This window comes from Haliotis cracherodii, unplaced genomic scaffold (assembly GCF_022045235.1).
Source record: "Haliotis cracherodii isolate W230 unplaced genomic scaffold, xgHalCrac1.p SCAF_15, whole genome shotgun sequence".
Classification (NCBI taxonomy): Eukaryota; Metazoa; Mollusca; class Gastropoda; order Lepetellida; family Haliotidae; genus Haliotis; species Haliotis cracherodii.
In genome coordinates this window covers 21336515-21352422 of record NW_027266270.1, presented here as the reverse complement: position 1 = coordinate 21352422, position 15908 = coordinate 21336515, and the positions used below count along the sequence as shown (strand labels likewise).

At 41.4% G+C, this 15908-nt stretch overlaps 2 pseudogenes; one reads left to right on the top strand and one right to left on the bottom strand.

Annotated features, from left to right (window-relative positions):
- Window positions 1–15908, top strand: part of LOC139462367 (uncharacterized) — a 112339-nt pseudogene that overhangs the window by 17003 nt on the left and 79428 nt on the right.
- Window positions 6465–8396, bottom strand: LOC139462591 (uncharacterized; annotated as a pseudogene).

Genomic DNA, 15908 nt, shown 5'->3' with positions numbered 1-15908 from the left:
AGTGTTGCTTTCTCGCATTGTTGAGGCAAACTTAAGCACCGGGCAAAAACGGGAAAATACAACACAAATAGCATTTATTCACCTGATGAAAGAGTAAGCATATACGTAGTGTTCCTCTTTATAATGAAGTTGACATCCATTGATTCTCATCCTTAAATACTCTGTAGATGATTTGCTACATAACTTTCCATTCCAATGCAGCTTTGTATAATTTTGTATGAAATGCTTTACATCTGCTGTTACAATATGTACTGATGATATCACTGACCTATATTATAAGCCATGACCACAGCCTGCCAGTGTAAGACTGATGCCGCTAATTCCGACATTTCCAGTGATGCCAAAAGGTCCATCTGAGTTATTAATTAAGCCTCGTGTACCCTTGTAATTCTGAAAATATATGTAAAGTATGTTATTCATTTAAACTCATCTTTAAGCTACTTTCTTGATCTTACACGTAGAAGAAAAGAACAATCAGGACTTACCTATATTCATGTCCTTATTATAATGAATAAATGTTTTATAAATCCTACAGCGAGGAGGTCTGACTTGCTGAAGTTGGTTCCAGTAACTGGTGAAATCTACTGGGATACATTTACGATACAGGCTTTACCGAATATCATTCTTACAATTGAGTAATCAGTAATTAATTTTGTATATTCATATCTTGTCCTTCACAGTGCCTACAAGGCCCAATTCGCATGCCCTCACTTACCACTTGTCAATGTGTTACCACTACCGCTGGTCCTGCTTCAGTAACATTTTGCAGTAAGTATGCAAAAGCAAATATTGATATAACTAATAATGTTTCATTCGAGAAGAGTTTTAGAAATATGCATCAATTCATGGTACATTATGCATGTAGAAATATTTTAAAACTTGCAACTCTCCTATTCCCTGTTTCACAGCTTTTGACAAGTGTGTCCCAGGGAGATGCATGTACATCTTGTGAACGGGCGTTGTGTGAACAAAGATTCAGCCAAGTCACGGCGTGGCACTTTAATGTTGGAAGAAATCCAAGCGTGACTGTTCCTTGTGTAATGATTAATGGTTAAACTCTATTAAGAGAGCCGGTGGTACCTGTGGTCTGGTGTTATCAATAAATCTCTTTTATAACAGTGCCTTTTATCTTATCATGTCAATTTGTTTATGGTATGCGTGAACAGGAAGTATCATTTGAGACCATACATCAATTTGGTGTAGCCCCAGAATATCATTCTTAACCACCAAGCTTTCATAATCCACCTGAACAATATCACCGGGTCTAGTCATGGTCCATTGTCCGCTCTTTTTCAGCTATTAATTATCCGTCTTCCCTAACCTTTCTGCAAAGTCCGACAGTTATCGCTGTCCAGCGTCAACCTTTTCTTGTTAGAGAATTAGTGATCCCATGATACGTCAATGTTATTCTCTAGTAATTTAATGGCACAATTTCATCAGGTATTGATATCATGTGTTTTCTCATTAATGTTTGATACCTTATTTATGTGTTGAAAATGTTGTTTCACTAATTAGCGGGATCATCTGGTGCTTCTAGATATTTCTCATGTTCGTATGGTCATGTTGTATGGTCACTCAACCATATCTGGTTGTAAATCCTTTTTGTTTGTTTGTTTGTTGTTTAACGCCGCAATCAGCAATATTCCAGCTGTATAATGGCGGTCTGTAATTAATCGAAATATATATGTTATCTCAAAAATGTTTGCTACCTTAATCATGTGTTGAAAATGTGTTTTCACACAGTAGCGGGGTTATCTAGTACTTGTAGATATTTCTCATGTACGTCTGGTCATTTTTGCCACCTCAACCATATCTGGTTGATACCAATAGATAGCTTATGATCCGCCCTTTGATTAGATACATACATCTCCCGTATTGCTTAAGTGGTAAGTTTGAGGTTCGAGTCTTCCCTATGTTAAGAAACACTCTTTGCCAAGCTCTCCAGGTTATTGTATTCCCAAGGCTGACCTGGAAAGGTTGCCCTTTCCGACGTTAGCGCACACGCAGAAAACCGTTTCAAAATCATGTGTCTTCACCTCCAGTAATCGTTAGACCCATTTTCGGATCGTCTTGCTATTTGGGGTTATTCGAACTCATGTTTCGTTCGTAAGTGATTACGGAGCATTGTTAATCTTGTAAGTACTCTGGTTGTATTGAGCTAAACTTATTAGCGAGGACTTTTTTTGTGTCTGTTTCTAGTAATCCATGGATAAACAGGTAACTCAAAAGCCGATCTCTTATCTCTACTCGTTATCGCGTGCAGCGATTTTAAACCAAACATCAAAACTTATACTCGGGGAAAACTTATACTCATGCAATAGAGGTGGTACACCCAGGTAGGTATAAATAAACTTCAAGAATTTAGAGCAACCATCGACATACCTACTTGGGTTGTCAGTCAAGACATGATGAGGTCATTTTACGGCGATGTCGTATTGGCCACAGTCGGTTAAAACATCTGCAACAGTTAAGGATGAACCTCCTAAATGTATCCTTGTGATGATTATAATACTGGACTGTGTGGACTTTGCAATTGCAAGGTATTCACTTTATCAAACAATAAATCTAAAAGATATATTTTCCCTTGTAACGGGGCATCTGATCATGAGCTACTTGAAAAGAGTTGGTCTTTATCATAAATTTTTAACATGTATGTGAATAACTAATTGCTGGTTTGTAAATGTGGTGTGAAGACAAGGCTCTGCCGAGGAGGTTTAGGTACCGTTACCGGACTGTCCCCTGTGTGACACGTAATTCCTATTATAATCGATGTCACTATCATCAACCAGTGTCTTAAGCGAGCTTTTCGTAATATTGGCTAGTATTGTGCACAACCACCGGTGGTTAAAGTGATGACGTAAATCTTGCTGGGGTATCATACAGGAAGCTGAGGTCCCCATGATCCCCAGCGAGGTGGCCTATCTTTGGGTACTGGTGTCTTTCAAACAGTTGTAGATTATACTGTTATGCCAAAATATGTTTGACGAATTTGTTTTTAAATATAATTTTGTTTATATAATATTATCAACTCGTTCTCGTCACTTTATGAATTAATGCCGTTGCGACCTTAAGTTTTAAGTAACTCAGTCACTAACTCTTTCAATGAAAAGACTTCCCAAGATCTATATTTACAACTGTTGCGCCGAGTGAACGTATTTGGCTAGTTGTATGTATCCTTGCTTATCAGTGGCGTTACCTGCAGGAGGTATTAACCAGGAACGGTCCTGTTATCTCTATGGTTACCTTATGATTATATCGCTTCATCATACCTGCTGTGCACGTTTTCACCAAGGGTGTACTTACGCTTTATTTACTCTTGATCTGTACATTCAAAAGAGAAACATAAGACTGACATGACACAAGCTGATTAAAAAGACACACTGATTCCAAATACTTTCACGGGTTATTTATTGTAGAATATTATGTTGCTGTTTACTGTGTTTTACTGAGTGTACTTTAGAAATGTTCATTAACCATAATAATATTGATTTGAAAAAGCATACGTAATCAAAACACTCAAACGACATATTGGATTTGTCAAGGAATTTCCTCAGATAAGGTAACATTAACACAACAATACATACGCGTGTTTTACCATATTATCTTCGCTTGATCAATAAGATCAGGTCTCGGTGCAGATGACAATTGTCTTCGCATTTTAACGGTCACACGCAACTCTCCTATGGTCAAGATACTTAACCCTCAAGTCAAAACGGAAACGTGTAAGATACTCTCTCCGAAGCCAGTGAACGTAAAATCATGTAAAGACAAAATGAGTTTCACATAAATGAACAAGAGTCCAAAATACGCAGTCATTGTCTTCAAGAAACTGTAAACATGGAGATAGAAAACGCACATACACACACACATACACACACACTCACACACACATATATATATATTTATCAAATAATGGGTAGGTTTTTCGACCGGGATAAAGCCAACGGATAAAAACGATATCCGTTGGGGTCACATGCGGATAGAGATGCAAATATCAAAGGTCAAGCAGGGACTGCTTTCAGTGTTTATAAACAAACATGGCGTCGCCTTTGTCATTCGGCGATCGAGTCAGAATTAACCATCGGGAATCTGGATAAACTAAAGGGATAATTGCTATCATGATCAAAAGAACAGTCTAATATACTGAAAATCAGTGTGCAACTGAGGCGTACCTAAGGCATTTTATAAGTTTTGGCAACTTTGGAGATATAAATTTCGAAACAATTTTGCGAGGGCACTAGGCCAAGCCAAGCGGAATCAGTAGCCATATCTGTGCTTGTCGACCTCTGCGGCTTGAAAACTTTTCCACAAATTAAATTATCCTGTGATATGCCAAGGAGAGGCACGGGCCACCGAGCCGTGGATGCCCGTGCCTATAATAAAAACAGAAGATGAGATTGGGTTAAATGGCCGAGGGTGTGCAGGTACTAGTGGGCTACTTAGCTGCTTATTGTGTATACCGCCGCCGGGCCCATATACGTGGCAATTGTTTGCCCCAACGTATGTTATTTTACGATTCCCCGGCTGAAAAGTCGGGAAAAACAAGTTTCCCACTGAGAAGCAGGTAACCCCGGAAAGGTTCCCGCTGAAAAGCAGGTAGCCTTAAGCACGAGTATTAATTTGGAAGCAAGTTAATTTGTTACTAGCAGCGTAGCCCACAAGAACCCCGCCACAAAGCACCAGAGTTCTACCCCACACCACGGCCACGCGATACGCGGAGATAACATTGTTGCCCGGCTTGCCTATGTACTGAAAGGAAACACTAACCTGTGGAGATAATATCCTTACTGGCGCAAAACAAGCGCCAAGGCATGCAACAAATTGTCCGCAAACACACACAGTCCTTTGTCACTGAGGTGGACGCCCTCCCAGGCGTACCATGTCTTGTCTGATGCCAGGATCTTGGGATGTGGCACCATTGTACCGCCGAGCGGTTGATATTCTTCCGCATCCCCTCGATCTTTAGTGGGTCCCTGGCATCGTGCCAGTAGCACCTGGGCAGCATTGATGATACGATGATCTTGGTGTCAGGAAGCTGGGGTTGTATCCGAAGGATTGATGCCACCATGTCAAGGTAGAGTTGGCTGCCCTTGACCGTGCACAGGTCGTTGGAGCCCAGGTGAATGATGAGGGCTCTGGGGCTGCGCCGTGTCGCCTTGACCTGTGCATCTAGAATGGTGTCCAGCTCCTTCCAACTGATCCCCCCTCGTGCCAGCCATAGCATCCTCGGTTGGTTCGTACTGGTGCCCTTCAGGAGCAAGTACTGCCGTGCCCTGGCCATGTAGCTGGATCCCACCATCCAAACTCTTGTAGCTGGTGTGCAAGGCATTGATGCCTGTTTGGTAAGTGGCCCATGTATTTGTAGACAGAGATTGTTGTAGGAGTCTGCCGGCTTCCTGCCTCAGATCAGCCATATGTTGCACGGGATAGGTGTTGGGTTCTGGTCCGCGGCTGGTGCTGCCTCTCGGAAGCGTTTGAGCTGAAACCTCGAGAGAGCATCGGCAATAGTGTTAGCAGTGGAACATACATACTTTGCCTTAAACATAATATTATATCGGAGGCACTGCAGGATTAGGCGACGGAGTAGGCTCATCACTCTGGGGGCCTTGGTTGACTGCTTGTTGATTATTGTTACGACGGCTTGGTTGTCGCAGTAAAAGAGGACCTTTTTGTTTGCGAGTTGCTTGCCCCAGATTTGGATGGCCAGTGTGATGGGGAACAGCTCCAGGAGCGTCAAGTCCCGTGTGGTTCCATCCGTCACCCACTGGGGTGGCCATGCGCCGTTAAACCATTTGCCCTGCATGTAGGCCCCAAAGCCGGCGCCACACGCTGCGTCTGAAAACAGCTGGAGGAAATCGCTGTCCACCCACAGTTGGTCCTGAAACACTGAAATGCCGTTATAACTCGTAAGAAATGTTAACCACATTTGTAGGTCTTCCTTGACCCAGCTGGTAATCCTAATGTGGTGAAATGTTGACAGGATGTCTTGGATTTCCCTTGTTGCCTCCTTGATCTTGGACTCTGGGATTCTGATCTGCATTGCAATGATGTCGATTTCCAGCCCTAGGAATGTCAGTTTGGTTGTGGGGCCTACCGTCTTGTCGTGCGCAATAGGAACCCCAAGCTGTTCTAGTGTATTCACACATCCGTTGAGGTTGTCTGAGCAGTGGCTGGTGCCTGCTGTGCCCCCCGTTAGGAAGTCATCCAGGTAATGCATGATCTGACACTTTGGAAGATGCGATTGCAAGCACCATTGCAAGAAGGTACATAACGTTTCAAATATGGCGCAAGATATGGAGCAGCCACATGGTAAGCATTTATCGAAATAGAACTCACCTTCGAATCTGATGCCTAGCAGCTCGAAATCGGATGGGTGGACTGGTATAATTCTAAAGGCCGACTGAATGTCGAATTTTGCTAGTAGTGCTCCCTTTCCCAGTTGTTGAACCATATTGGTGGCTTCATCAAATCTGGCGTACACGACGGATCAGGCCTCTGTGTCTATGAGAGTCATTTATAGATTTACCCCTGGGATAGGATAGATGGTGAATTAGACGGAATTCCTCTGCATGCTTACCCAGGTGCTGACCATATCCTGGCTGCTTCTTGGGCACCAGGCCTATTGGGGATACTTGGAGGTTGTCTAGGGGGGTGTCCTTGAAGGGGCCCGCCATCCTGCCAAGGTCGACTTCCTTTTGTAGTTTTTGTTTCACGTAGCCTGCCGTGTCTTGGTGCGTGGCTGATCGCAAGTTTCGTGCCAGGCGACCCGTGCGGCTTCCCTGGAACTCGAGCCTAAAGCCAAAGCTAAAACCTACCCATGAATAATTTGCATCTTTGTAACTGACCCTAGCATATTGGCGTAACCAGGGTGCCATTTCATTGAGATCCACGGGGGAAGGGGCCATTGAATTTACCTGCCTTGACGGCTGGTTTTCTGTTAGGGAAAGGCTGATTGGGCTTGTATGGGGTCGGTTGGACCCCATTCCCTCGAAAGCAGGTCCTAGGGCTATGGGAATGTTTGCCACACTTACCGCATTTGTGAGTGTACTTACAGTTGACCCTGCTACAGCCAAATTTATTGAAATCCCAGCATACCTGACTGGCGATGTCTCCCTGTACGTGTGTCATTGCGCCCCGTCCGCCTGATTCTGGTTGTCGTACCGGCTGTGTGACCATGTACTTCAGCCACAACTCCCCGTCGATGCTGTCCCAGCGTCGTGAGGGGTCCCTTGACATTCTGTGTCGGAATTGTTGGTCGTAGGTTGACCAGGCGTCCCCCCCGAATCGAAGTGCCGCCGTTCTTATGGTTTCCATGTAGGACAGCAATCCCTGGGTTGTGCGGACCTCGGAGTGCCTACTAACATATATACACATGAAAATGTGGAAAGCTGAAGTCCAGCTTGCCAGGGACAGGCGCTTTGGTTGCTGCTTTATTGGTTTAAAAATTACCTTACATGAGGAGTCGTACGCCATGGTAATCGTACCGTCCTCGTGACTTCCCTCGGTGTTTGGTAGTATTGTGCCGAGGTCGACATACTCGCCACGCCAGATTTTTTCCCTCACCTGTTGTTTGACGTGCGCGTCTATTCCATCCGCACGGAAGGATAGGGAATCCCCGTATCCTGCGATGTGATTGGCTGGCCAAGCCGCGTCACCGTCGGCCTCGTTGTGAGCATCGGGGATTCTCCCTATGTTGGGCGAAATGGCGGGAGAACTAAAACCAAGCCTTACCTGTTGGTTTGCGCTAACCGGGCCGGGCGCTGAATGTTCCAGCAACTGGAGTATTTTTTTCCAGATGCTCGCTTACCTGGGTAGCCGAGTTGGTAGCCTGCGCGGCATTTACAAGCTGCGCCGATTGCACGTTAATTCTGTTGCCACCTTCGATATCTCCGTAATTGGCAGACTCACCATCAGCTGTTGCCTCCTGTACAATGCGTACTCCCGGGGTTTGTCTCCTGGTTGTCCTGGCCTGCTTGGCTCCCCTCACAAGCTTGTGGTTGGCGGCTGATCTTCTCTTGGGAGGCATCACGAAAGGTCGAGGTGGTGAGTTGGTGTTCCACAAGCGTAAAATTGTCCCGAGGGTGAAGTTCGGGAGTAGAACGGAATAAATGCGATACGGCGAGTGCTGAAATAGATGGTATTCAAAGCGTAATCGGCGAAACGGTCGCGATTGTGTAAATGCGATACGGCGAGTGTTGGAATAGATGGTATTGAAGGCGTAATCGGCGAAACGGTCGCGACTGGGTACAAAGGAAACGTACAAAGCGAAGGCGATTAGATACAGTGACACACGTGTGTACTTGGAGAAGGGCTGTTCGCGAATGACGGACTAACAAAGGGCGGGATGATGCTTGCGCGGAATTATTCCCCGGGCACGGTGCCGAGTGGTGGACGGGGGTGATTGAGTTACGAGGGGTGATTGGGTTACAGACGTAATTAGCCCATGGTTTGGATACGCGCGATAAAGTCATTTAGTAGTTAGTACTAAATGTAAATAGTTGGATTTGGCCGAAATATGTTTGAATTGTTACCTTGTTTCGTTTTGTCGCCGTGTGTGCATCTGGCAGCACTAAACGTTATGACATGACAGCCTTACTGTCAACAACGTCTGAACGTGACCGTGATGTCTCATTGACTAGGGTTAGAGTAGCTTCCATTTGACAAAGGGCAGTTACTCCAGCGAACAGACCAATGTATTGCCGCGAAAGGCATGTAAAAACATTGTTGTTTTGCGTAAATGTCGCTTCGCCAGTGTATGAGAAACAGATTTCAGTTGGAACTAAATTGGCTATAGTCACTGCCTGACTGACACATCACTTGCCTTGTGATGTAATAAATATTAATGCGCGCATTACAGGAAAACTCGCAATGTTTCGGTGATGTTTGTGAGAGAGGGAAACTGATTTTCAAGCACAGAATTAAAGATTTATATGATAAAGAGGTTATCACGCTTGTGTGTTTGGGGATGGTAGATATCCTGTATTAGGAATAAATTTATTCCAAATGCAGGATATTTACCAACCCCAAACACACTCGCGTGATAACCTCTATATATATGTATACCCAATCGAACACATTTATGGGATGCACTGGCTCAATGACTGCGAGCACGTCAGCAACAACCACAGAACCTCCGACAGTTGCACAAGAGTAGGTTAACATCCCCCAGGCCACAATTCCGGATCTGACTGACTCCACTGGGCGACGATGCCAGTCAGTTTGGGACATACAGGATATTGAGAACAGATGACCGCCATCTTGTTAATGTCAGTGTATGCCATGTTTGATGAATCGATGACCATATATTGATTATTAATATGATAAATAAGGATTACATCCACATCACATACATCACATTACACTCTTTTTTGCAGAGTATATTTTAATCACATAATGTGTTCACCCGGTAGAATGAGATGGCAATGTGGTTGTTAAACTTCTAGCGCATAATAGGCAGCGTGGGTTGTATAGTCCCCAGGGAGCAGAGAATGATTCTTCAGTGCACTTTGATCCAGTTACATGGGTAATAATAGCACTTTGAGTATGCCCCTGAGTGGTGTGGAAATATGCGTAATATAAATATTATTAACATAAAACAATTACATTTTGTTTGTTTTGCTTGTGTTTACAGTGAAGGTTCCTTTGGTAGTTCTCGTTGTTTTGTTTGTTTTGTTTGTTTGCACTCAACAATATTCCATCTACATGACGGCGGTTCTCGCTGTGATTAAGACATTAATAAAATACATTTTCAAATAAATGAAATGTGGAAGAGAATTCAGTGGTAGCACATATTAAATATTAATGCCTTCTTGTTCATTACCACTGAAACTGTCAGTTTCCATGCTCCAGATCGACCATCAATCAACATAGATCAAGGCTATCATATTAATCAATTGCAAGTCCTTTCTTCCAAAATCACAATTCCTGTTTAGCAAGTAAATGATATTCTTGCTTCGATCACCTTAACCCCGTTATTAATCTCGGGACATTCGTCAAACTGCTAGAATTCCCTTAACCGTGCCAGAAACCTTATATGAATCCCGGTTACCCCCTAGGACCTGTATCAATTCGGTCTTTCGTTCCACATCAAGATGACACGACGAGATTGGTCGGTAAAAGTTCGAGAAAGGTCGGCATGACGTGACCCGTAACTGGACAACCTGCGTGCCTTTCTGACATATCTCCTGGTGATCTGACTCCCTCTTAGTTGACATTGCTGCCCCCGGTTGTATTGCATCTTTTCCACGTTATAGGTATGACGTCTTCTGATCAACGTGTTCATGTGACATGCTCAATCAATTAGTTTTAGAATCACTCGGTTTTGGAATGTTCATTAAATGTTTTTGTTTTTTTAATTCTACAAGATTTGATCGCAAACTAGGAGCTTTTGATTTTTAGTTAACATGAGTCAAGCCTCACCTCCATATCCAATTATCTTGACCATGTTACTGTTATGTTAACGCCATGTGGCACAACATCATGGGACTATGGAGACGGGCGTTACATATAGGGGGACGCCCCCGTGTCTCTTCGTCCAGACGCAGAAAGACTCTTCAGACAAACACACCATCATGTTGAAATTTGGCGTGATCCTGCTTTTTCTAGGTAAGTTGTTTCTTTGCTTCATTGCTCAAATAGCCAATTCCCTGCCATTGATTTACCGACCTGAACTAGAAATAAAAGAGACCAGAGAGACCGCTTCATCTGTTTCATATTTCGACATATGCATAAAGATTCAAAGTGACAAAACACTCTCCACAAGAATGTATGACAAGAGGGATTACTTTAACTTTCCTTTGTCAGCTTTCCCTTTATGTCAAGCAATATTCCTGCAGCTCGAGCGCTTGGTTTCCACATTCCACAACTTTTTAGGTACAATCGTGCATCCTCTTTGTACCAAGAATTCAAAGAGCGACATACAGCTGTTGCTCAGATGTTGTTTGATCAAGGTTACAAAATTCAAGGCCTCAGTAAAGCTTTCAATACATTTTATGGCAGACTTGTAGGGGACATTTTCAATTTGACACATCAGTGAAATTATGTCCGATGCAATTCCCTATTTTGACCTGTACCATATGTTCCCAATTTTTTTCAGGTGAACAATTGGATATCCTGACATGTGTTTGTGATGGGTGCAACCGGTGGGGCAGGATAGATTCACCTTTTCGCGAACACCTTGTATTGTTAGATAGTGGTTCATAATCACATGCCCATGATGTAATCGGAATCGTACAACAGACTCTGTTTTTAGAGATTTTTAGATATGGAAAGGGTTTTGTTGGTTTTATTTTTATTAAATTAATAACCTTTCCGTCAGACAATTTAAATTAGTGTTTTGATTTACGAATAATAAAAGTTACAATATTCAGAATAAGTTAAGTCTTCCTAGCAATCAAGTATGAATAGAACATCACGATCTTCGAATATTAGAAACACATTTCGAAACAGGAGAATACACCTTTACGTATAATTATCATAAATTGGGCAAACATAACTTTGTTTATTTCAATATTTGTCTCAGACTAGATATCTACACCACTGTGTTGCTCACACGGCAAAAGGGAATTAGGCCACTAGGTTTAAGCTTCAGGATTATCGATGTTCTGATATAATTAACTAATTGTTAAAAAGCGCCTCATCTATTTCATGTTTTGATCCTTACATAAACATTCAGAGTGACAAATAGTAAGGATTCCCCTTCTGTCAATCAATATTCCAGCAACTTCATCCATTGGTTTCTATATTTCATAACTTTTGAGGTACAGAAGTCGGGCGAATTTCGACGAAGATTTAAAAAACCCTCATTCGGCTATTGCTCAAAAGTTGTTTGATAAGTGTTACAACATCCAAGGCCTAAGACACATGGAGGACATTTCACTGGCATCATCACTGTTTGATAATGATTCACAAGCACATATTTCATATAGTCGGAACATACTTAATTACAAATGCTTGACCACAATTTAATATGAAGACCCTGCCCCCTATTAGTTTTGTTTTGGAAGATGATTACGGAGTGTGTGATTTCGTCACTTTTACTTGGACATTCAAATACATTCTAAAAATATAATGAATTATTGTGTCTCGGAAATTGACAAAATCTGTAAAATTACAAATTGTTTGTAACTTTAGTTGCCCTTTAAACGTTTAAAGAAACGTAGATGTATAGTTATTGAAGCTGGTCATAAATCTGTCAGTGACAAAAAATCAATATTGTGTGACATGCATGTCTGGTTAGGTTTTAAGGGACACATCTTCCCTTTCTGTCATTACCAACTTAAAGCTGCATTTAATGGCGTGATCGATGTCAACAGGTTATAATAAATAACAATATTGATCCAATATTGCGTCGTTCGCTTACTATAAACATTTCACGAATACATTGTGTATTATTGTACACGCATAGTTGTAAATGTTTATAAACCACGCAGCTGGTAAGAATAGGACAAGAGTATACAATAAGGCCATGCATAAGCTCTGTTTGCAGGAACATACATTTTTATACAATTGCCATTGAAATAATCATATCTGTCAGCGACATAAATCCTGTCACGAGACGTGATGAGGTATATAGCATATTTTGCACCTATCGTTAAATATTCTCTTCATGACATAATGTGTTTCTGTGTGATTTATTTGCGATTAATCATGGTGTGAGATTGGTTATTCACTGGCGTCTAGGATTTGTATTTATTTCTCAAACCATGTGTTTGAATCAAATCACTTTCATCGGGATTTATATGTGAGATAGAAAATAGAACATAATCTCAAAGAAGTCAAACGATAGAGCAAAGTAGAGCAGATGCTCACATTGATGTATGCCAAGGGTAGCATACGTCATTCATTCGCAATAAACCTTCTGCTATTTGTTTTCAAGTCGCCAAACACTCCATACCATTGTCATGAATTAAGTATTTTCAATTACATCATTGGTTTGTTTTCAGTTTACCTCCCAACAGCTGTGGCGGAGACATGTGCTGCTTGTAAAGCTACGTATGATACAGACAAGCCGGCTGCCGTAGATGAAACAGCAATATGCGCGTGAGTCAACACTTCATGAGAATTCATATTTATATATCACGTATGAATTATTCAATTATTTTCAATTTGAGGTTTAAGATGTATTTCCATTTTTCCATCATAGTGTCAGTGCTCAGTGGCGATTGGTTTTATTTCTCTTATGTTTGCTTCCCATTATTTTCCCTGTAATACTTCGCCGTAACGGAGCCAATCGTGTCGGAGCCATCAACAAAATCATGGCATGGAGTAGATTCGATATAACATGTGGACTAATCAGAATCCGGGATTCGAAAATGACATGGTAGTATCAAGTATTGACACAAGAGTTTGCCGTGGAAGAGGTCATACGTGGGATATAGGAGACACTCATGTTTTAAAATATGTAATCAATTTCACAAAGTACTTGATTTCAAAGGTGAGAACAAAAGGATACTTGTGTTCGTCAGTTCGGTCACCCAATCAACTTGCATTTTCCAACATTTATTTTTGCACTTACGATTGTCACATTGTCTGCCAGGGGCACATGCGGTTATTACTAAATACGCAGCCCTTCGATGTCATGCATAATCAACATCTTCGTGTCATCTCTTTAAGTCAAAATATCCATTTCTGTTCATTGGCACTACAATAAACGACCATTGATGGGCGCCGTCAGGAATCCAATTTCAGGACTGAACAGAATGTTGTACAGTTTTCTAGATACTGTTGTGATGTGGTGCTAGCACGGTTGCTGTAATGTTTTTTCATCGTAGTGTCCTAATGGTGAACTGCCCTATTGCCGAATCTTTGTTATTATTCGTATTTTCGCTGGTCATAACGACATAAATATTATGTGACGCGTGTTATTCATTGCGATGAAGTGATGTCATTATATCGTATTGTGACGTGTCCGGATCTTGTCTTATCAATCTTGTCCTGTGGTGATATTAATGTTTCATGCACTGAATCGCTCTGACTAAACAACAGCATTATTTCAACCAAATGTGTCCCCTGTCGTGATATTGCTAAAACCAGCGTAAAACCATACTCACTCACTCAGTCACTCATGTTTAGTTTACAAAATTTGTGTCTATTTTTATTGTTCAATAGGAATAATAATGTAAATATTATGTCGCTTACACAGTGTAATAGTGACATATTTAACCTGTCTGGAGAATTCTACATATCTGTCTGTAGACATTCATTCACTACAAGCAGTCAGTGATGAGCGCCATCAATGTGGTCACAAACCCACACCTTTAAACCATCGTTCTGCAAATATTGTTCGGATATATTGCTGTGGTGCTTGCATGGTATATTTTGTCTTGATATCTCTTTCTTTTAATATCATAGGGGCGAACTGCCTAACTCCGAGTTGATTTCATGATGTCGAGGGGGCACGGGTGGCCCAGTCGTCTAAGGCGCCGCGATTCGCTGTGCAGAGTCGTGTCCCTTGGGCACGCCAGAAACCTATGATTGTGGGTTCGAATCCCGGTTCGCCCAAATTATGTTTCTAGGTTTGTCAGCACCATACCCGTGCTCGTGGGTTTCACCAGAGTGGTAAACGTCTAAGACCTGCATCACTTCGGGCTTTCCTCCCACATTAAACTGACACGCCGTGATATAACTGGAATACTGTTAAAAGCGGCGTTAAACCCAACTCACTCACTCACTCATGATGTCGAAGAACCGTAGTTTGCCAAGGTTTCATTGCCGTTATGTGAATTTTTATCGTATTGTCACTGGTAATACGTCATTGAAATAATGTGATGCAGGTACTTCTTCGCGATGTAGTGATGTCATAAGATCCTATCGTCGTCCAATGTCAAGTTGTCATTGTGTGACATTATAGTGTAATGCACAGACTCCACATCGTCATTTTTCAACCACATTGAGTCAAATGAGAATAACCGGTAACATATCATATATTGTACATTTGAAAGTAGCCGGAGAGTTCCAAATATATACCGAACCAAATTAAAAACTTCACAATCCTAAAATTTTAACATTTTGACCAGTTTTCATTGTGGGCCCTTATTGTGTATTGAAACAGTAATGGCCACGTATTGTCTTCAGATAACACCTGTGTGCAGGTGAACCGATCAACATTATATGCACAGCACTTTAGTGGCAAAAGTTTTCTTTCATGTGCAACTGGTCACGTGGCCATAATACAGCACGTGTTTTCAGCCACACTTGTTAGCACTCATTAACAAACAAAGAAAAACACGGGAGTATGTTTTTATATATATATATATATATATATATATATATATATATATATATATATATATATATATATATATATATATATATATATATATAAACCATAATAATAACCTAAAACATTCTTATGTTCCCTAGACTTACGAATATATATACAAACATGAGGCAAATGTTCACTCGGTGTACATGTATATAATAAAATAATAAAGACGTTTAGTCTCCGTTAGTCCAAAATCTTCTTTATATCAGTTTCTGATATAAAGAAGATGTTGGACTAACGTGGAGTTTATTATTTTATATATATGGTTGAGGGTTGGGAGATGTTGCCAGATTATTATTTGCTGTGTAGTGTGCTCTTTTTGTGTTGTATAGAAGCGGCATTTACGGACACCTGCATATGTCAGAAGGAATTCTGATAGACCGATCATAGTGCTGGTTATGCAGCCATCTTCAGGTAATCACCACATGCTGTTTAATATCTTGAAAAATTGACGATTCTCCTCATATATGAATATATTGTAGACATGATGATGGAAGCACATTTTCGTAAATTAAATATGTTTAGTAAAAAAGGTAACATATATAGTAGTGTGTTCACTTTCGTCGTTTGTAACGTCCATTTTTCCGCCAACTACAGTGATTGTAAAGTTGACATTGTTTTTTCTACAGCGCCGCCATGGCTT